This window comes from Gambusia affinis, linkage group LG04 (assembly GCF_019740435.1).
Source record: "Gambusia affinis linkage group LG04, SWU_Gaff_1.0, whole genome shotgun sequence".
NCBI lineage: Eukaryota > Metazoa > Chordata > Actinopteri > Cyprinodontiformes > Poeciliidae > Gambusia > Gambusia affinis.
Genome location: NC_057871.1, coordinates 7566677 through 7589039, shown reverse-complemented (window position 1 = coordinate 7589039; position 22363 = coordinate 7566677).

Genomic DNA, 22363 nt, shown 5'->3' with positions numbered 1-22363 from the left:
GTTTGGTTGCTGGGACAAGATTTGCAGCCTCCCTAAATAAGAAGAAACTGTTAAAATTAGAGGAATTCTAGAGGAATTCTAATCTGCATGCTTTTACAGAGTTTTAGAAGAAGCGTAGAAAAGCAAGCATCAAAAGTCCTTTTCTAGGGCATACAATTTGTTTTGTCCGTGTAGTGGCTACAGTGTAGCTAAGGCTACCAGGACTCTAGGGGGCGCCATTAAAAGAGACTACAGGGAAAAAAAAAAAAAAGATTTTCAAATTTTTTTAAACTAGTAGGTGATAATATAATTTCCTAATATGGAAATTTCTGCATTAAATTAACTGCACATCAAAAATATTAAATACTACATATAAAAATTATGATTCTTTACTTAGTTCCGCCCAGTCCTTCTCCACTTGTTGGTTTTTTCCGGCCAGTGCCAATGAACGACACGGCGTTGGTTGCTACACCGCTTGCGCCCCCTTCCCCTCACTTCGTTGTTGTTCCTCACTGACATTACCGCTAGGCACTCTATCCACTTGATTGGGGGAGTTTTGTTACGCAAATATCTTCAGAAAGCATCATTTCGAAGCATGCTAAGTTGCTTAGTGCCCAAGGCACTGTAACAGGAAGAAAAGAGAGAATAAAAGAAGAGAAAAAAACGCATTGTAAGGACCAAGACCGATGCCTTGTTTCTTACTCATTCTGCTGCATGTTGGCACGCAAGTCCTCCAGACTTGATACATAGAACGGACATATTTAATTATTTCTTGCGCGGCCTGGTAGGAATTGGTCCACGGACCGGTTCTGGTCCGTGGCCCGTTGGTTGGGGACCACTGCTCTAATGGATCTGACCAAGCTCCGCCCACAACCGACCCATGTGACCGCAAGTCTCACAAACAAAGCCTCACAGTGCATTGTTTCTATGTAAACGTGACTCGATTAGTGCATTATTTCTACTGGATTTTCACAATATAGCAGCTTCTACAATGGACAAAGGAACTAACAAGTTCATGTCATCATCTGGGAGGAGGTTACTGGTTTCTCAGTCACAAGCTGGTTGCAAACCTGAAGCTACAGACTGATAGGAGGAAGCAAAGAGGTTTGTTTCAGGTCTCGGCTTCAAATTCTGTTAAAATTTATTCTCAAACATAATGCCTTTTCTCCATCATGGTGGATTTTATACCTGTTGTAAATTTGAACATTTCATAAATCTATCTCCTGCAATAGTCTTTTCATTTTATTTCACGTTTTATTGACTTTATCTCTGTTTTCTTTCCTCTCATCCTGGTGCTTTCATCCATCAGGTTTTTAAACCTTTCTTCTGTTTGCCCATCTTCTGTAACAGTTTTAATCATTATGGCTTACCCTGTTATAACAACCCATAGTTCCATATTGCCTTTCAAACTATTACATCTTTATTGACTGTGCAGACATGCCCACATATGCCTGCTAGAAGAGCATAGAAATGAAAACATATATAAAAATGTGCAGGATCATAGCTGGTTTAAATTTGTCCTCCAACATTAAAATTTAACCACCTGGCAGTATGTTATCACAGGCCTTTCATGTTTCTAGAAATAATAAATAAGAGACATATTTAATATAAAATGACAGTGGTGAAGTAGCATCTGACTAACAGACAAACCAGGACTAAATTCTAGAAGGATTTATATTGACATGAACCAACCTCATATTTGCTTTGATAGCCTATTTGTTAGTTCAGGGTTTTCCCCAGTGTATTGTAAGCATGGGTGAGGGGTGCATGGTGTTACTTGCACCCCTGCTTAGCCAGGCTTAACCAGGCTAAGCATTGCTTGTTCCCCACCACAACATCTTAATACAGATTTGTAGAAATCCAAGAGAGAGAACCAAGTTTAATTGGCTAAGCGTAAAAGCAATTAGTGATAATTGGTTATTATTTGCTGAGATGTATTTGTGAACAAGCCAAACTCAAATGCAAAAATTAAACTCAGAGCATCTGATTGTAGCTGTGGTAATACAACAATTAAACCATGATGATAAGATTTAGCAGGTCTCAAATAAATGAGATGGCAAATCTCAGGAGATTTTTCTGTATAAATAAATAACTGATAATAATAATAAAATAATATTTGCACTTTTATAAAGTAAACTTGCCAACTCCTATAAATCCTACATTTAAATTAGGATTTATCCGTGAAACATGAGAGTGACCGTAAGGTGGAAAGACGATGAAGTAATGGGTTGTCTTTGTGCTTTTATGTCAGAGCTTTCTAGTTTGTGACTGGTGGTGTATATTTCTTCTTGCTTTTACTTTCTTATTACATTAAAGAGAGACCCTTCAACATTTTAGATACTATGTACACATCATATATTGGAGCCAGGCCCTCATCATGCCATGTTTTCACCCAGAGACTCCAAGCACCAGAAAACTACAGATTGATCTTCAGAAACCCTAGTGGTTACTTTTATCCAGACTACACCATTCTTATGTCTCTGTTTTGCCCTCTATGGTGCCATCATACTTCACTATCATCTTTGCAAAGATTTGATGTGTTTGCTGTCTGTGTGACTGTGTGTGTATGAAGGCAAGGCCCCCTGTGTGGCCCAGCCAAAAGACAGCACAGTTTGTTTTTTTTTTATTTTTGACCTCGCTTATACCTTCCCTCAGGGGCTAACGATCCAATCAGAGCATAAGCCTATTTCCAGACCCTGCCCTTGGGAGCAAGAGAGATCCAATCGGATAAAGGTTCATCTTGGATCAGAATTAGCAGGGGAGTCGGATAAGGGACCACACCGACTGTAAAAAAACATCCAAAGAAATACAGGAAAGGATGACATAAATACAGAAATAAAGTTTAATCAAACATCACATTTAATGAACGGTTCTTACCACATTATGAGTGAATAATTATAGCATTTCATATACTCAAGAACACTCAACATGTGGAAGTTTAGAATACACAAAATTAAAGATAAGCACAGATTGTGTTATGGATTTGTGCATTTGACTGAATGCAACTCATCCCCCATAATGATTGAAAGCTAGCTGGATAGCAAACAATTTCAAATGATAAAGAAAAAATAAAGCTTCTTCTCTGATATAAACAATAGAGCCACAGTAAACTATGTTGTTGTTCAGTTAAAATACACAAATGTCAGCCTAATAGTTTAAAAAACTTCTGTTTTACATTTTTTTTTTGTAAGAAATAAGTAAAATTCATATTTTCTTAATTCCTTTTGACCTTACTCTGGGCCTGAATTGTCATAACTTGCCAAACCCACCATTTGAATGCAAAACTTTAACCATGAGAGGAGTCGTGGTGGTTTCTGAACGGGTGCTGCAATATTCAGAGGGAGAAAACCAGTAATTCAGCAGGACTGTAAAGAATTTGAGCTGAATGTATTATAATTCGCTGAGTTGATGGATAAACAAGCTTTTGAGATTCTAAAAAAAAAAAAAATTGTTGCAACAGTCGAACTATAAACTATATATTTATAGTTTCAAACTATAAACTATATATTGTTATATAACTATCTATGTTAAAATTCAGGCCTTTGTAAAAATCTCCCTCATGTCCCTGCTCAAGGGCAGCTTAGTTCGCTTATGCATTGGGCTGGCTCTGCGTGGGAGTGATGAAAAAAATTGACATAACTTACCCTCAGCTGAAAAGTAATCCAGTGCTTTGAATATACAAAAATATTTTTATTTTGTTCATTGTAACACCAAGTATGTTAACAAACCCAACTTATTTTTCACCCCTAGTGTTGATGCTGTTAAGCTTCCTCTGTACCTTTTCTGCTGAAATTGTGATCTATGAGGCATCTTAATTGCTTTTTGGCCTCAGGATGTAATAACTCTTTCATCCATCAGGTGCAACATGGCAAAGTATCTTTGTGCATGTTGATATGTCTGTTAAACAAAAGATGTGTTCAGATTGGGCTAATGTGAAAAGATGCAGCGCTGTGGTTCATAAAATCCAAATCTGATGAAACTTTGCTGTTGGATCAACGGTCCATACTTCAGCTGCTTCCTGTCAAATTACTCCACATGCCCTGGAATCATGTCAGAGATGTGAGCAAATATTGATGCTTTTTGGATTTATAAATGTATTTTATAAAGCTCTGACTGCCAAAATGATGCATGCATGTATGTTTGTGTGTTTTTCTGTATTGCCAAGGGCAACAAATGTCCTTTATCACTGTCAAAATGCCAAATAAGTGATCAACACTTCTCCACGTGCTGTTGTAATATCTATGCCCATACATATGCACACATAAGTCGGCAAGCAGACTGTATTACTTAAACACCAAGAAGCAGCTCATGTAACACAGTGTACTGTACATCACATTCATGTGACAGGATGGATTTAGCTTTATTTTTTCTAAGATTTGTTTTAATCTGTGCAGTATATCCTGTTTTTACAAATGTGCTGTCCACATTTATGCATTTGGCATTTTATCACTAGTTAAAACAGCTATTTTCTGGTATAAATGGAGATTTTCACCTCTGTGACACACACACACTCACTCAGCTGTATTGACTGCTGTCTTGGAAAGCCTTAGGCAGTTGAGTGGGTTGTATTTCAGTAAATTCTCTCTGGCAATTTATTATGTCTACTTTAGACAGTGATACAATGAATTAATTAGCAGTGGCAAATGAAAGGGAACTATCATGAGACCAGGCACATGAAGACTGTTTTATGTTTTATGGACATGGAGAAGCACTGATAGGCTATTGATAATGAATACAATGAAGGATTGTATTCCAAATATACAGTTTAGATGACATTTTTTAGATTGCTGTTGCTTTAGATTACAGTGAGGTAAATCCACTGCATTTTAAGCACTGTGCCTTTAAAATTCCGGCCATTTTAAAAATGCAACACATTTATTTTCTATATGAGCTTTTTCCCATTTAGACCCACATGCTGGTTGGAAGCCGCTGATCACCAGCAGCTGATACTGGTCAGGGGTATATTGTACACTTGGACAATTTGTCACAGACCCAACACAGAAAAAATACAAATAATTATTTGTATATAAGGAGGTAAATCTAGATGCAAGTTTTTGGACTGTGGAGGGGAACTGTAGTAACCAGAAAACATTATTGAAGTATACAGAGATAATGTGGAACTTTGTTGATTTCAGATTGCAGCAACTACAATCTTCAATGTGCTTTATTGGGGTTTCAAGTCACGGGAAAAACAAAATGGTACACACATGTGAATTAGAAGGGAAAGGACACATATTTTTGTTTTATTATTTTCAAGTAAAAATCTGAAAAGTGTAGTTTGCATTTCTAGTAAGTATCCATGAGTCAGAACTTTGTTGAGCCACCAGTATGAATTGAAAGTTGATTGAAACATAAATTTTCAAGTTTTGTCACGCAACATTCTTTTAAAAATGGATTTAGGGCTTTGACTAGGTCATACTAAAACATGAATATTTTTAGTCGAAACTTTTCACTTGTATGATTATCATCATCCAGCTGGACTATCATGCTAATGAAAAGTGGCCCCACTGGATGATGCTGCCAATTCCTCGTTTTGTTGTGAACATAGTTTGTTTAATTTGATGAGTATTTTCTTTTTCTTCCACTATAAATAGTGTTTTCCATGTACATAAGCATCTAACCAGCCTCCATCACTGCTATTAAAGCCGGATTGTGGACCTGCACAACCAGTAGTTGTCGTTTTAACAGAATCCCTTAACTGAGTTGTGGATCTCTACAGGTTCCAAAATTATGATGGCCCCTCTATTTAATGATTTTCTTTTCTTATTTTTGTAGACCTTTCATGTTATTAAAAGCAAATGGTGCGTTCCATTTGTAGATGGGACTGGGAAATTCTACAGAAAAATAAAATGTAATGCCCTCTGGAGTCAAAATTACCACTGGGGAATTGGGAGCAACTTCAACTACCCCCAGTTATTACTTGTAAAACCAGCTTAACGTTTCAATATGCTGTGTAAACCGTGGTGGAAACGTGTTTATTTCATGAGACCCTCGTATAAAATATGACTGAAATCCGTGTTACAGGTGGCACCTGCTGCTATAAACAAAATGAAAGTTTTAATGTGGTTTCAGTCGAAAGAAACAGGCCAATCCTGCCAATTGTCCACAGGGCATTTCCTGTCTTTAGGATGCATTTCTTTAAAATCTCTTTAAGAATCAGACTCAGTCTCCCCAGTCTGCCTCCATGAATACAGTACATGGCTAAGTCATGGATTTTTTAGCACTCTGCAATGAAATTCACTCTGTTATTGATTAATAAATTAAGGTCTTTTGACATTTCACACAGGACCCTTCTGGCTTTGAAAATTATTGCTTAATTACACTATTGTATTATTAAAGGTTTTCCATCAAGATTTTAATACGTCCTTTCATCATAAATGTATGCATTTGACGTGAGCATCTTAATAAATTCTGGAGTGCTTTGCTGGTGATGCAAAATCAATGTAATTCAAGCTTGAATATTTAGCGGGCAAGTAAGATGGGAAGCTGTGGAAACCGCACTTTTAACCATACATACCTTTTCATTTTCTCCTTCTTACAGCAATTTTTAGTCTTTTTCGTCTTCTGCACATGAACAAATGGGTATCAGGCACAGCCTCTCAAAATCTTTACGGTATTTGAAGTATTTTTCTAAATTGTTGGATAAGAAATAATAGCTTGGTAAAATTGAATGAAAATTGTCTCATTTATTTGTAAGATAAATGAAAAAGAGATAGTCATCTGTGTAGTGGTGTGTCATAACAAACCAGGCAGGTTCATTACAAAACCAAAAACAGATACTATGAACACATTTATAATTTAGTTATATAGGTCAGATTGGGGCTCATTAGTGGTTCACTTCAAGTGCCCTAACTCTGCAGGGAATTGTAATAATCTAATATATGTCCACGAATAAGATTTGCTGCTAGTGTGCTTGCTGTGGCTGCAGCAACTCTGGGTCCAACTGCTCATGCAAATATGGTAAATTAATGACGAAGCGATGCAGCCAGGGTGGCGGTGGTAAATAATTCAAGTCTTCTGAGCAGCCTTCCTTGGAGATTTCTGACTTCAGAGGGAAAGAAGAAAGGGACAGAAGCAGGGAGGAGCGAAAGTAACTGAGCGAAAGATTGCAATACATTAGATGATGGGAACTAATTGTGAGAGTTTCCCCTTCTTTCTTCCACTAACTGTTCTTTGTGTCTTTTCCTTTTGAGTTCAATCCCTTCTAGTTTTTTCCTCAGTCTTTCAGTCCCCCCCCCCCCACCCCAGTCACCCACCTTTTATCTAAATGCTTTTCTGTCAGCAGTAGCTTGCACTCTGAGTGTGTCAGTTCTTTTTATTTGAGTTCAGGAGCTGAAAAGAAGAGGAAAACAGGGTAGAAAAAGACAAAACACAGAAGACAACAGCTCTCAGCATTTAGTGAGAATATCACTGTTAGGCTTTCAGTAATGGAGTTGGAAGTCGGATTTCTTTGTCTTTACCTTTCTCTCAAGGACTTTTGCCATCAGGTTATGTCTTCTAGTACAGGGAACAAGATTAATCACCGGTTTGGGTGCTAATCCATCTCTGACACACAAAACTGCTTTACTGTATGAGTGGGAAGTTCCTTTTTAGCTGACTTCACACAGACACAGTAGTATGTAAGTCCTGCTTTTAGGATATTTTATTATTAATTCAATCTTCTATGTTAAAACATCGCAGCTTTGCACTAGCGGTGTGTTTCATGACTCACTTACATCTTAAATAATGCTGCAGATGTACAGAACCTTATGTTTTAGTGTTGTGCCTGTCATCCATGCGAGATAACTGTCAAAAATGTAAGAAATAAATTCTCAGAAACCTAAAATATTTTATAAGCTAATGTACTGTACACCTATTATTCATTTATGGACTTTGAGGATAAACGCCACGACAGTCACAAACACTTTTTGAAATGAGTATTTCCCGTACCATCAATAACATTTGTACAAAAGAGGTTGGTGGAAACAATGATGCAATTATGAAGCTCCTATCATGGATTATTTTGTTCTTTTGTATCAGATAAATCAATCTGCTGAGATCATGGGCCCTGTGTGCTTTAGTTGTGCGCTGCTTTGCCTGCCGTCTGATGACTGGATGTTTTTTTTTTCTGCAGTGAGCCTCAAGTGCTTGTTTTATAAATATCATATTAGACTCGTTTGTTGACGTGTTTCACCCCCCCGAGGTATTTTTCCATCGCAACATGCAAACTTCCCCATTCACTCTCAGAGTGTTAAAGTTCCTCACCACTTTGCTTGACATTTGTTGCCACGCGATTGCGCAGTGTGAGGGAAAGAGAAGATAAGCTCCAAAAAGCAGGCTGCGAAGTGACATACAGGTGGTCAGTTTGTGAGATCAGCAACAAGGGACAGTGATTGGCAATCACCAATAATACAGTTTTTCATGGAAATTGGCCGACTATGATCGGTGGTTGATCGATCGGCACATCTCTAATTAATACCTATAAGTCCTCCTGCCTTTTGTCCCCCTGACTCATCACCCACTATTTGAGAAGTACTGCATTAGATCTTTAATCAGCAATTTGGTCTGAACTCAACAAATTTTCTTCATCTTCTTTGAAACTTTTTTCATTCTGTTATGTTACCATCTGCAATTTTCATTTTATGAGAACTTTTTGACATATATAAATTCAAAGTGCATCTTTTTTTATGATTTATAAGCAAATCAGAAAATTAGCAGCCAATAATAATAATAATAATAATAATAATAATAATAATAATAATAATAATAATAATAATAATAATAAAATTATTTCCAAAAAATTAACCATACCCTAAACCACATGTTTATCATCAGTCAGTTTAATGCCAATAAATCATCTTGCATCCTGTCCTTTTTCACCTTTTTCCTCTGACTTGTCTGTTGACCTGAATCAGAGGCCAAAGATGACCTAATTAGAACGGAAAATTCAAAATGTCTGCGTTATGCCCTTTGTTCAATCTACTTTACACTTTGAAGCCAACACATAGTCTTCTTTTGACCTTGCCCACTTAGTTATGGTGTGTGTGTGTGTAGAATTCCATACATGTGTAAAATAGTCTAGATAGTGTGTTTATAGATATACGTAATGTGTTTAATGTGTGTGTGTGTGTAGAGAGAGAGAGAGGGAAGAAAATTGGGACATATGGCGGTGAATTCCCTGAGATCCCACCCAAAACACTGCAGTATTCAAGGCATAAATCACCTAGATTGCTGAAACAAGGATACCGGATAAGGCTGCACTTATACCTGTGTAAATATATGTGTGCACACACACGTATGTCCACACACACCTTTCCCACAAACCTGCAAATCTTCCTTTGCATTCACCCTGATTATCATGATTGTTAATGTGCATGCATGTACAATTTTGTGGACATTATGTAGCTTTTAAACTAGGTTTGTTGACATTCAGACTTCCACACACACATTGTCTCTTTGTGTGTGTGTGTAGTGATTTGCGTACCAGCATACCATTATAGGGCTGCACTGCAAATCCTGCCCTCCAGCTCAAGTCCAAACTACCCCCGTCTTTCTCTCGCTTGCCTCTTTTTCAGGTTCAGTGCAGGTTCTCTAATGCTATCAGTCAAACCATATGGTGAAAGCATCAGTTAAATTGCTGCTGTTTCAGTGCTGCCTGGCCAGCACTGAAAGCTCAAGTGCACATGCACTGGGTGGCTTCCGTACAGACCCAAACAAAGCCATATGGCCCTTTTCTTTTTTAATTTACCGTAAATAACCCCAGTTCAGTTAAAGGACAAGAGAAACCAACAAGACCTGCTATGTACAGACTATGGATTACGGAGAGATGACTAAAAAGGAGTGACAAAATGCCAGTACTGTTTTTTGATCTGAACTCAACAGATTTTCATCATCCCATTCTAAACCTTTGCATTCTGTTATGTTGCCATCTGAAACTTTATTTTATGAGGACGTTTTGACATGCACAAATTCAAAGTAGCATGCAGTTGTGAAGATTTGCTTTAAGAGTATCAAAAAATTAGAAAAGAATGTTCTCTGGTGCAATTAAATAGTGCAACTTATTCCTTTCTGATGTCACCAAATTAAGGACTGTGTGTAATTTATTCTCAAAATAAATGTAGCTTGTTCTGTGAAACCTTCAGAAATTTGTTTGAGAACAATAGGGAACAAACGGTGTCATAAACACTAAGGACTAAACCAGACCGACCAGGAATAAAGTTGTGAAGAAGATTAAAGTTTGGTTAAGTTATATAAACAATATCCCAATGGCATCTCTTGAGAAGTTGCAAAGATCAACATATCAGGTACAAACATCTAATGACTTTACAATTACTATCTATCTACTACACAAATCTAACCTTTAACAAAATGAAAAGAAACTCATTGTTCAAAGAAATCTGTAACCTATTTAGTTGAAAATTTGACACAAGCCATGAAGAGGAAACCTTATAATAGAGGTTGCACCAGCTAGTTGATTTTTACACTTGTTCTTTTATTTTTTATTTTTTTATTCCTCCCCTCCAGGGGGTCATTTGTGGGCCCTTATATAAAAGCAGGCTGACAGGAAAGGTGGCAGGAGATGGGGGAAGACATGTGGTAAATGTTGTCGGGTCCGGGAATCGAACCCGCGACAGCCAGATAGTTTAAATTACATAAACAACGTGTAACTAATTTCTCAAAGAAGTAGTGCAAACCCTGGCAAAAGCTATCGGAATAATGTGCAGCATGTTCAAAGTTGGGCTTTTTGCATGTTGAAGTTTTTAATCTAGCAGCTTTACACTTGCTTAAAAACACAGTCTTTAGTCTCACAGTCACCAGAGCAACCTGTTGCACATCGAGGGCGAGCCGCCTGGAACAGCGGGTGGGTGTGCTGAATTTAACTGTACCTTAAAGCAAACATCATTCTAGAAGAAATGTAGTTTATAGTGGTTTCAACATGTACATTTAATCACCCAACAGGCAGAAATTTTACAATGTTTTTGTGCTACTTCGTGGACCCTTGTGACAAAAGATCATCACTCCTCTGCTCTAATGCTGACAAATAATTCCAGGATAATTGATAGGTATTTTCTAAACCTACATAAAAAGAGAACCACAAACAACGTTTATGAGTTTTCAACCAAGCTTCTGCAGAAGGAGAAGACATAGCAAACCACTTCTCCAAGGTGTTCACCATGCGTTCTGACTCTCTGCATCAGAACAAGTCTTTTTATTACAGAACAGAGCAAGAAAGGAATGTAAAGGTAATAACTCAAAGAAGATAGAGAAAGATAACACAGGAACTAACACACAGGCCCTTTAAGGAGTATCCCTAGATTAGAGAGCAGCTGCAGCTTCAAGGTCTAGGGAAAAAGCAAGTTTTGTCTTTCACACAGTTTAACAAATTCTTCCTGTCTGGGGTGTGAATACTAAACCTTTAGATGAAAAGCAAACTGGTAACTACTTATGTAAGAATGATAACAAAACATAATTATTCTAACAATAATGTTCTGGGGTTTATTTCTATTTTCATGTGAGTATAACCAACAAATTGCTAAGAAGCATTCTGTCCTGTGTTTGAGATATGGTGGTAGTAGCATGGTGCTGTGAAAATGCTTTTTGTCAGCAGACAGATAAGCTTATAAGAGTTGAAAAATTAATAAAATACAGAATAACCCTCAAAGAAAACATGTTGGACGGTAAAGGACTTGATGCCACGCAGGAGGAAATGGATCTCAATAAAATACAAGAAAGTCAGTGGTTGTAAGATGTCATACCCAGAAAATTCTGCAGTTTTGAAAGGGTGATGTAGTTTTTAGGCTTTCCTTCTATCTGAAACAACTTTAATGTTGCCACTTATAGCAAAGTTAAAAATTAATCAACTAATGTATTGCCCTACTTTAAAGCATGGATTTCTGCTGTCTCCATGCTTTTTACTCACAAAAAGGGTCAGACTTGTACCCAATGAGGTCTGGGTTCATACAAAACCAGACAGGACAACCACATTTCCAACTGCCTGATCCGGTACTCATGATTGTGCACTCAGGAGTGTGTACATGACTGTGTGTTTTGTGAGAACATGACTGTAGATGTTTCTTATGCTCCAAGCCATTAGAAGGGGCTCATATAACCAGCCTTTGGGCTTGAGAGAGACACATGCTCTATAAATACACACCACTTAAGGGCCTGTGGGGGACGTTGTATACACATACACACGCACACACACCCCTACGCACGCACACACACACGCACACACACACACTACAAAGCAGTACATCCTCTGCTCCCTATTAAGCCTTCAAATGGATGTTTATGTTTTTACTTAATAGCAGCAGACCTCAAAACCATCCTCTTCAAATCAAAAACTTCAAAAAATACATTGTACTTCCACAAGACCCTCTCATTGCTTACCTTTTTATTTCATAGTGCACGCCTGTGTGTCTTTGATCAACAAAATGAATACAATTTGTCACTTGTAAAAGGCTTCTGAGAGGCCAGGGATGCATTTGTAAAGTATCACAATAAGGTTAGTTGTTTCTCTTGTCATAATTCACCACATGTACTGAGAAAATTCTGCTATAAAACCATAAAAAGTGGAACAGATGCCCTTTTTGTGTCCTTGTGTCCCACGTGTTTCTCTCCGTCTGTGTGCACACTCACGCATTTGTGCATGTTATGTTCATGCTGTCGATGCATGACTGTACAAATCCTTTGGCATTTGTACTTTTAGACTTTTAGCACCTTGTTTTGGCAGCATGTTCTCTATTTTCATCCAGTACTCCAGTAATGGCCAGAGTAGTGTTAGACATGCTCAGATACGTAAACATAGGCACACATAAACACACAGGTGTCTGGGCAACTGCACACATCTGCATACACACTTTAAAGTTGAGTCCTTCTCTGTGTCGATGGTCTTCAGAGATACAATGTCCTCTCCTCACCTGGCCCCAGGCATCTAAGCCCCATTTCTGTATCAGAATGTCAAAGCTGTTCTTTCCTGCTGCCCATTTAGAGAATCCCAGTAGAATTTCTGCCTGTTGGTGGGTTTCTCTGCCAGTCGAATAGTCTGTTAAAGCTTGCATTTCCTAATAAAAGCTCCATCTGTCATTCTGTCAGTCTGCTCAAACTGCCTGTCCATCTGTCTTCCAGTGCATATGCAAGCTGGTGTCTCTTTGCCCTTTCTTTGTCTCAATTTCTATGTCTTTCTGTACATTTATCAATTTTTGCCAGATTGCCAAATAGTCCCATCAGCTTGAATACCTAACAGTTTAACTGTGAAACTATTTATATTAACTATTTATACCGCTGTCTGCATGAGATGTATTGAAATGTTTCTTGACCTACACAAGTTTTCATTCAGGAGATGACCCGGAAAAATATGTCAAGAAGCTGATGGTAGATGGCTTTGTGGGATGGTGTGGACAGCAATCATCTTATTCTGAATGTGAACAAAACAAAGGAGATACTTTGAGATTTCAAGAGAAACAAGATTAGGTCAAACAGTATTTCCATCATAGGAGGAGTTAAATAAGTGGTGTAGGAGGATTAGTACCCCAGGGTTAACATGGACAACAGACGAGGCTGGAGTTGCAGAGAAGCCATCTACAAGAAGGAACAGAGCAGACTCTGTTTTTTGGGGGAAGCTTAGGTTATTCAAGGTTTACTGCAGCATGCTGCATATCTTCTATAAGTCTGTTGTAGATGGTACAATCATCTGTTGGGGTAACAGCATCAGAACCAGGGTCTGAAAAAAGCATAAGAACCTCATAAAAAAGGTTGATTCTGTTATAGGGAGTACTCTGGAACATCAAAAGATTATTGTGCAGGATTCTTCACAAAGGCAATATAATTACCAACAGTCCCAAGCATCGTCTTCATGAGATTGTTATGCAACAACAATTTCTTCAGTCAGATGCTTCTTTAGTCGCTGTAAAACGGACTGCTACGCGAGATCCTTTTTTCATACAGCTGTCAGCATCTACAGCAACACTTTAAACCCTCAAGGCCTCTCAAACATAACCCCTTGAGATATAGCATTTCAATTTCAAGAAAATCCTTACAAATAAACCTGATTTGAATTGAAACATTCAGTACAAACTTTGTACAAACCACAGGTGAGAGGCAGTGAACACCAAAGACGTGTCAAAACAGAGACAAATAAGACTTGCACATTCTCACAACTTAGGAGAATTTAGGAAGACCGTGTGTTTGGACTGTGGGAGGAAGCCAGAGTTTCCTGAGAGGACCCACGCACGCACAAGGAGAACATGCAAACAGTTCATAGCTAAACGTTACGGTTTAGCTATGAACCGTAGACATGCTGTTTGCTATCAGAGAGCTGCTCTGTGGAGAGCCATAATTATAAGCTTTCTCAAGCAGCGTTAAGTTTTGGAGCTGAATGATTTAGCAGATGGGGATTTAGCAGACCTGTAAGCAGTGAATAGCTATAATATAAAGTGAAATATCTGGGCTTGAGTCCATCAGAATCAGTATCTTGACGTTTTCTATTGTTGAATGTTGCTGCAAACATCAGCAGAGAGTTGACCACACCTGCTGAATACCCATGTCCCACCCCTAGTAGTGAGGAACAGACCACATAATGGAGAAGCTCACTACCGGGGGTAAAACTGAATCACACATTAACTTCTCAGTGCACAGTTTGCCAGTGGAAAAGGTACTTTTTTAATTCACTCTTACATATTCTGTAAACTAACATTCCAGAAAAGTGCATCTGTAATCGAAACAGGCGACTTAACATCTGAAACACCAGCAGAATTTCTTTTACACAGGCTCACAGTTATGATAATCCATTACACTACCCATAAATTATTGATTCCATGGCCACCTGGCACAACTATCCTTCCATATATTCAGATTTTTGTGCAATGTATTCAAAATTCATTTAATAAATTCAGATTTGCATTCAGTATATTCAGACTTTTGCTCAATATATTCAGATTTTCATTCAGTATATTCAGACTTTTGCTCAATATATTCAGATTTTCATTCAGTATATTCAGACTTTTGCTCAATATATTCAGATTTTCATTCAGTATATTCAGATTTTTGCTCAATATATTCAGATTTTCATTCAGTATATTCAGACTTTTGCTCAATATATTCAAATTTTCATTCAGTATTTCAAGGTTCACTCCATATCTACATTTTAAGTGTTTAGCACTTAGCTTTGTGCTAACTGGATAACCCCTTTGTCGGGCAATCCCATCAAAAAACATTGCATATCATATCCAGAACAATTATTTATATTTCCTGTTCATTATGCTACAGATCAAAACAAGATAATTTTAGATTTACATCTACAAAGTACATATCCCTCTAATTTTTGTTTGGGCATATTGATTTAAACATTGCATATGGAATGAAGCTTAGAAGTGTTTAAGACATTGCAGCAATAATAATAATAATAATAATAATAATAATAATAATAATAATAATAATAATAATAATAATAATAATAATAATAATAATACAATAAAACACGTGGGTAAAAATGATACGTCAGCTGCTTACTTGTCTTCAGGGTCAGGAGTGTTTTGAGCTGATCATAGGTTATTCAGGAAAACACTGTGGACAGAATGGTTGTGTGCTGCGGGCTGATGCATAAGCAGACAAACAAATTCAAACCTCAGGGCAAGTTTGAATTTTCACTTCACCAGATGTATGCATTGTGGGAGGTAGGCCAGCACAAACATGCGAGCTCATTAAACAAACCAAGGTTAGACTTCAGACATAGCTGTGAGCTACTGAACTATTGAGCCAGACCACACATTGGTTCACTTCTGTTGGGGCAGAGGGGGAGGAATAGAGGTCTGTACTGTACTGGTACACCTTAGGATGCACTTTGGGGTTTCAACACAGACACTTTGTGTGTTTTGAGAATCCATGACTTCATCTTAAGGAGCATCCTTAACTATATAAGTTTAAGAAAAGCTTGTGGGCTCTCATGCACCTGGGAGGAATCCTACATGAGGAATCCAAATATGCAGATGTTAGAATTTCAAATGCAGCCTGAACTTATCAGTACTAATCTAACCAGGTAAACAGGATCCTAGAAGATGAAGAACTGAATGTATGAGTTTGTATCTTTGTATCATTGTTGCATTCTGTGAATCAAGCATGGTATGGATGCATTTGAAATATTTGTAAATTTTGATCCTTCACTTTCAGCTTTTTGTCATGATTCTTAACAGCAATGTGAATATTCTACACAGAAAAAATAACTATCCAGGCAGACAGTTCCTTCCTATTTCTACAGCTCTCTGCAGTGATCCATCACTTTCATAAAATTAAACTTTTCTGTACACACCTCACATACATCAGACCCCCTCCCACCCTCATCTTACTTAACCACGGTTCTTCTTTCCATTCTGTCTTTTATTAACTTTGAATCCTTCATTTCTCTCTCTGCTGTTTTCTCACTTTTAAAGTCACTCTGTTTCATGATGCCATAGTGAAATGTCTTTCAAATGAGGAAAGACACTGTGTACAGTTTTCTGCATTTTAATTATGTCATGATATCTAGTATGCTTACACAACTCTAAGTGACCTTAGTTGCCCATTTCATGTAATTAAGTTCTATGAGTCACCTTAGCTGCATCATATTTAGAGTTGAAGTTCAGGCAATGGTAACTGGCATATATATATATATATTTTTTTTAACATTTTCTTTATTTAAAGACAAGCCGTAGTCCATATAATTTTACTTTATTTTGACTTTAAATACAATAAAATAAACCATCAAGAGAAGATGACATATGCATCTCCCGTTTCTGAAAGCTTCAGTATCTTAAATAAATTTTAATGACCCTTTTTTTTATTTAGACTGACATATTGGAAATAGAGAAAATATAATCAAGTTAACTCAGTTACCTATATTATTAAAAACTATGTCATGTTAAATAATGCAAAAGTACACTAGACATGCTACAAAAGACAAAAGGCCTTTTACCTTTTGCAGGAAAGGATCAATGTTCAGACTTTTTAATGCAATTTTTCTTAGTTTTTTTTCTTTTGTTGGCTCTAGTGGCCTTTATTTGATAGTGCATTGACAGGAAAGTGTGAGAAAAGGGGGAAGACATGTGGCAAAGGTCACCAGGCTGGGAATCAAACTTGCGACAGCTGCGCCGAGGACTAAGGCCTCCATATGTGGGTTGTGCTTAACCCCTGCACCACCACAGGACCCCGGCCTTGGAATGTAATTGTATCACAATATAAAAAAAATTAGGACCCAATCTGTATATATATAAAACTTTTTCAAGGAATGTTTTTTAACATTTAAGACTTTAAAGGTTTTCTGCAGGCTATAAAAGAAATTAAAGGGTCAATTCAGAGTTTATTGAAACTCTACTGGATTTGATCATCTTGTTCAAACTGTAAGTTATTGTTATTTGTGAACCCTTTATCATTCAGAACAACACAGACAGGGTATTTCTTAGCAAAATATGTGCCAGTGCTTTAATTTCCATCTTAGCTCTTTCTATGTTTTTTCTGATCTGTTGAAGCCATTTTTCAGCCAGCTTTCCACAGACAACCCTGTGGTAGTCCTTCTTCTTGCTACAGACGGGTAGAGAAAACTTGAGTTACCTCAGCAGACATTTCAAGCATTATAAAACCTTTCAGAAAAAACATTTGAAAATGTTAGCCCCAATAAATGCACAATTTTCTAAAACTCAGTACCAGTAGAAAGGCCATGTCTTGTTTCCTGTTAGTAGAATGTGCCTCAGACACACTCTCCCTGCCATCTTATTCTTTAGTGTTCTTAATCGTTGTTGTTGCGTATGAGATTCAGTCCTGAACAATGACTTGCTTTGGGAGCCCAGAGCATATAAATTGTATTTTGTAGTTTGTTTTTCTTGCTTTCAACATAGTCCATATGTCTTGTACTGCAATGGTTCCCAGGATTGCCTGTGGCATGCTGTTTGGCAGAGTGTTTGTCTAACAGTTGGAAACTCTTGGGTTTGATTTCCAGGTCCTCTACCTGCCAAAATACCCTTAGGAAAAATAAATCTTGTGTTGCCCACTAATGTTTTCATCGGGGTCTGATTATGAATAGAAGCTCCACGCATGAACAAATAAGTAAAGCTGTGTCGTGTGTCTGGAAGGTGTATTGATAGATAAACTATGTCTAAATTCAGTAGTTGCTGTACATTTGAAGTAAACATCCAGTGTCCATACTCAATTATCCATTCAGGATTTTGAGGGGCTTTGTGTACCTCTTGCAGTCGGTGAGTGACAGGTGGGGTACAACAGGGCAGATTGCCATTTAAACTTGTTCATCACAAAGAATATTAAGTCTTAATGACCTTTTCCCACCCAATTACATCAATACACTCTGATTCTTCTTTCCAAAAGAAAGTTCTCCTGTGTTTCTGTGATTGTGGAAAAGGCAGCATACGCTACAAGAACATGAAAACTTGAAACCACGGGGGCAAAAACTAAGTAACCTCATTTTGTTCCTGCAACTTGTTCTTGAAGCGTATTCTGAGAAGAACCTCTTTTTTGTGTGGTGTCAGAAAAATACGAGGATGGCGTATTTTCTCGAATTGGTAGAGACGGCTTTCTAGGAGTTTTGCACTTGAGTTCTTGTAATCTAAAGTATGAAATGTCCTGACCTGAGAGAAGTTTGTTCTTGGAGCCTCGGGTAAAATAAATAATTTCTCTATTTTTGTATTGGCCTTCAGATGTGTGATACAAGAAGATTACAACATGGAACTAGGCTGGCATAAGGGAAGAACTCAAGAGAGAACAATAAAAACCAGGAAATACAGAGAAGGTGTGATGAGTGATGTGTAAACCAGGTGAGTCCAATCAGGGGGATGCAGAGCGCCTGAGGGAGAATAAAGAGCAAGAAATTTGATAATAGAAATTAAATAAAGGTAATAACTGTCATAAGTAGACCAATATGTGGAGGAAAAGACACAAGAAATAAGAAACCAAACAAAGGGATGCAAAAAAATAATCGATTTAGGATTATTTGTCAATTAATGGGTTATTAGTCTCAAATTAAATCCAACAGATTAACTTGATTAACTAGATTAACTCATTAATCAATAACTTGCATCTCAAAACTGAACCCAAGGAAAATAAACAATCTACTAAAACTCTAGCAATAAAAAACAGAAAAATGAACTGCTTATGACTATAGCATGCAGTCATATAGCATGCAGTCATAAGCATGCTATATGACTGCATGCTTATATATGCAGTCATAAATCAGAAATTTAATCTGAAATTTCTGATTACATTTCTGATTAAATGTAATCAGAAATTTAATTTTTGATTTAAATTTTTAATCATTTAATCAGAAATGATTAAAAAAACACAACGTTAACACATGGTCATACAGTTGCTGACAAAACTTTCTCTTTTTTCTTTTTTTCTTTTTTTTTTGCTTTTTACAAAAACGTCCACTTAGACAATTGCTTCTGTTTGTGTCTTTCTCTCTCCTGCATGTCCTGTAAATCTGTTAACCTAAGACTTTCTTATGTCTTGCTTGTTTCTGCAGTGTGTTTCTTCTTGTTAAAGGGGTGTCATTCCTGTCCATTGTCGCTGCATACTTGCTCAGAAAGGAACATCACAACAAAAATTGGTGACCAGACTGCTGGGTTAGATGATATGTTTACAATTGGCATTAAATAATCAACTGGATTTGATTGCATTATAATTCTATTGTTAGTGAATCCAAATATGAATGTATGTATTTACAGATCGATATAAACTGGATCTGGAATGAATTGGATTTCATATATTTGGATATGAACTGGATATGTTTGTCTTATAAATTAACCTAAGATGACATTTATGGTGAAATGGTGCTACCTAATTAAAACAAATGGATATGTTAGAATCATTTGAGAATAAGATATGGGGCTCTTACTATAACAGCAAGATAGAAACAAACTAAACATGTCTTGTCTTCCAGCAGACGGGGATTAGCATTTGTTCCTTTTTTCATTTATACAGCTATTTTAAAAAAGCTTCCTCCCCCATTTCTTGGCTCTGGTTTCATGGAATGTTTTTACCCATTGTACTTGTTCACAGTCACCCAACCAGTGCCAAAAAATGTGTGTAGAAAAGCTTGTCTTGTATAGTACTTTGGTGGGAACCGCATCAACAAAACAAAGTTGACCACTTTAATGTATTTTCGAGAGGTCTATGGTTTAATCTTTGCTTCTCTCCCATTCTTACACACTTTTAGTGTTTTAAGTGTTATTCATATAGTTTTGTCTTAGTTGGTTCACTGTGAGTTTGTTTTATTTTGTGTTTTGTCCTGTGCTTGTTTAGATACTTTCCTTGATTTTTTTTTTTTGTTTGTTTTGTTTTGTTTTGTTTGATCAACTTCATACCTGTTTTTTGTCAATTTCTTGCAATCTAATCTGAATCCATTTAACGGACAATGAGATTCATTCATATCTAACACTTTGATGTCATTCAAAGAGCTACTATTTTTTCTCTTCACTGTTATGAATGTATCTCATTTTTAAAAGTCATTTTAACAGGTCAGGGTTGCTGGGAATGTATAGTTTATGTAAAATGTTTCGAAATAGTACTTAGATTATTGATTCACAGACCTTGCAGTCTCTTGCGTATGTGCTGATTTACCTCTGAATGTGTAGCATTCTGTGTTCACGGCAGTATTTGTCCACATAGAGACAGCCCATTCAAATCCCATTAAAGCTACACACACTGCTTCACAGCATTATTCATTCATGTGTCACTTATTTTAACCCTTTACTTCTTTCTCTCTCTCTCTCCCCTTCTGCCGCCTATGGATGACTGAGTTGTAACTGAGTAAGTGAACTACATCGCTCTTTCTTTTGCAAAAATCATACACTTTTCTAAAAGGCTTTGAAATATTCAATGCAACAGCAACTCACATGTTATTAAAATATGAAATTCATAAATTCACATGGAAAAGCAGCTGATCTTCTCTGAACTCAATGGCTGATGAACCTTCTCTGTCTAACCCTAAAGACTTGGATAAACTGTGCACCCAGAAAGTATTCACAATGCTTCACTTTTTCCACATTTTGTTATGGGACAACCTTGTTCCAAATTACAATTAATTAATCTCTTTCCTTAAAATTAAATTCCTCTATGTAGTTCTTCTCAAGCTTCATTAGGTTGGATGAGAGACATCTGTGCAGCCATTTTCAGATCTCTCTAGAGATGTTCAGTAAGACTCAAGTCTGGACTCTGGCTTGGCCACGTTTACAGAGTGATTTTGAAGTCACCTTTTGAGATCTTGCTCATGTGCTTTGGTTGTCGTCCTGCTGATAAATGAACTGTTGCCCCAATTTGAGGTCAAGAACATGTTTTCATCCCGGATGTCTCTGTCTCTTGAAGCATTCATCTTTCCCTCTATCCTGACTAGTCTGTCAGTTCCCGGTGCTGCAAAACAACCTCACTGCTTGATGCTGCCACCATCATGATTAACTGTAGGGATTATGTTGGCCTGCTGATGAGTCGTTCCTGGTTTCCTCTTGGTTCGACTCTGAAGAATGTACAATTTTAATAATGTGCATCTGTGATGCACCATATCACTATGCTCTCCAGTTTAATATACTGAACATTCATTTTTACCATGTTGGGCCTCTTCTTTTGCGGATTTGCAAAAAAAAAAAAAAAAAGGATTTTGAAATGTAGATACATAATCTAAAACTCAAAACACCTTGAGCGTTCTGAGTTAGTTTTGAACAAAGTATGCATGCTACTGTAAGATGACATTTATTTTCTCAGAGTAAAGAATTCTGTGAATATTTCATTTATATAAATTGTTTGTGTTTTTGAAGGGTGGGACTACATTACCACCCTACAAAGGCGAGCTTCTTTGTTCTTTGTAATGTGATCTTAAAAAGCAAAGAATATAACAATTATGAGTGCAAACTGTTTTTCACTGGAAAAAAATAGGTTGCCTACAGAAAACTTAATTTAAGACTGAATAACTACTCAGATTTGGTATCATCAGCTTTAAAACCAGACCGTATCAGAGAATAAAGTAACAAAATGACCATGTTTTCTTCTGCCAATCCTGAAGGTGAAAAAGAGTCTTAAGTTTCAACTGATTCACCTCAGCTTTCTGTTGAGAGCTGACAATGTGAACATGCTTCAGTCAAAGCATCTAAAAATATATCTAGAATATGGATTGGAGACATTTCTATACATGCACAAGGCTTTGAGACAAGTCTTCCTGTCAGCAAAAGCTTTGAAGAGCGATCCTTTTTCTGCAAATATGTACCATCAGAAATGAAGGGCAGGCATGACACAGAGATGTTTATCTAGCTTATCATTCAAGCCTATGGAATCTGAACTAATTTGGGAGTTTCATTTCTGTAGCTGTAATTGTGACTTTTCTCAGATGAACAGAACAACCATGTAGAAGGCACATGGTGTGGTCTCTACTTAA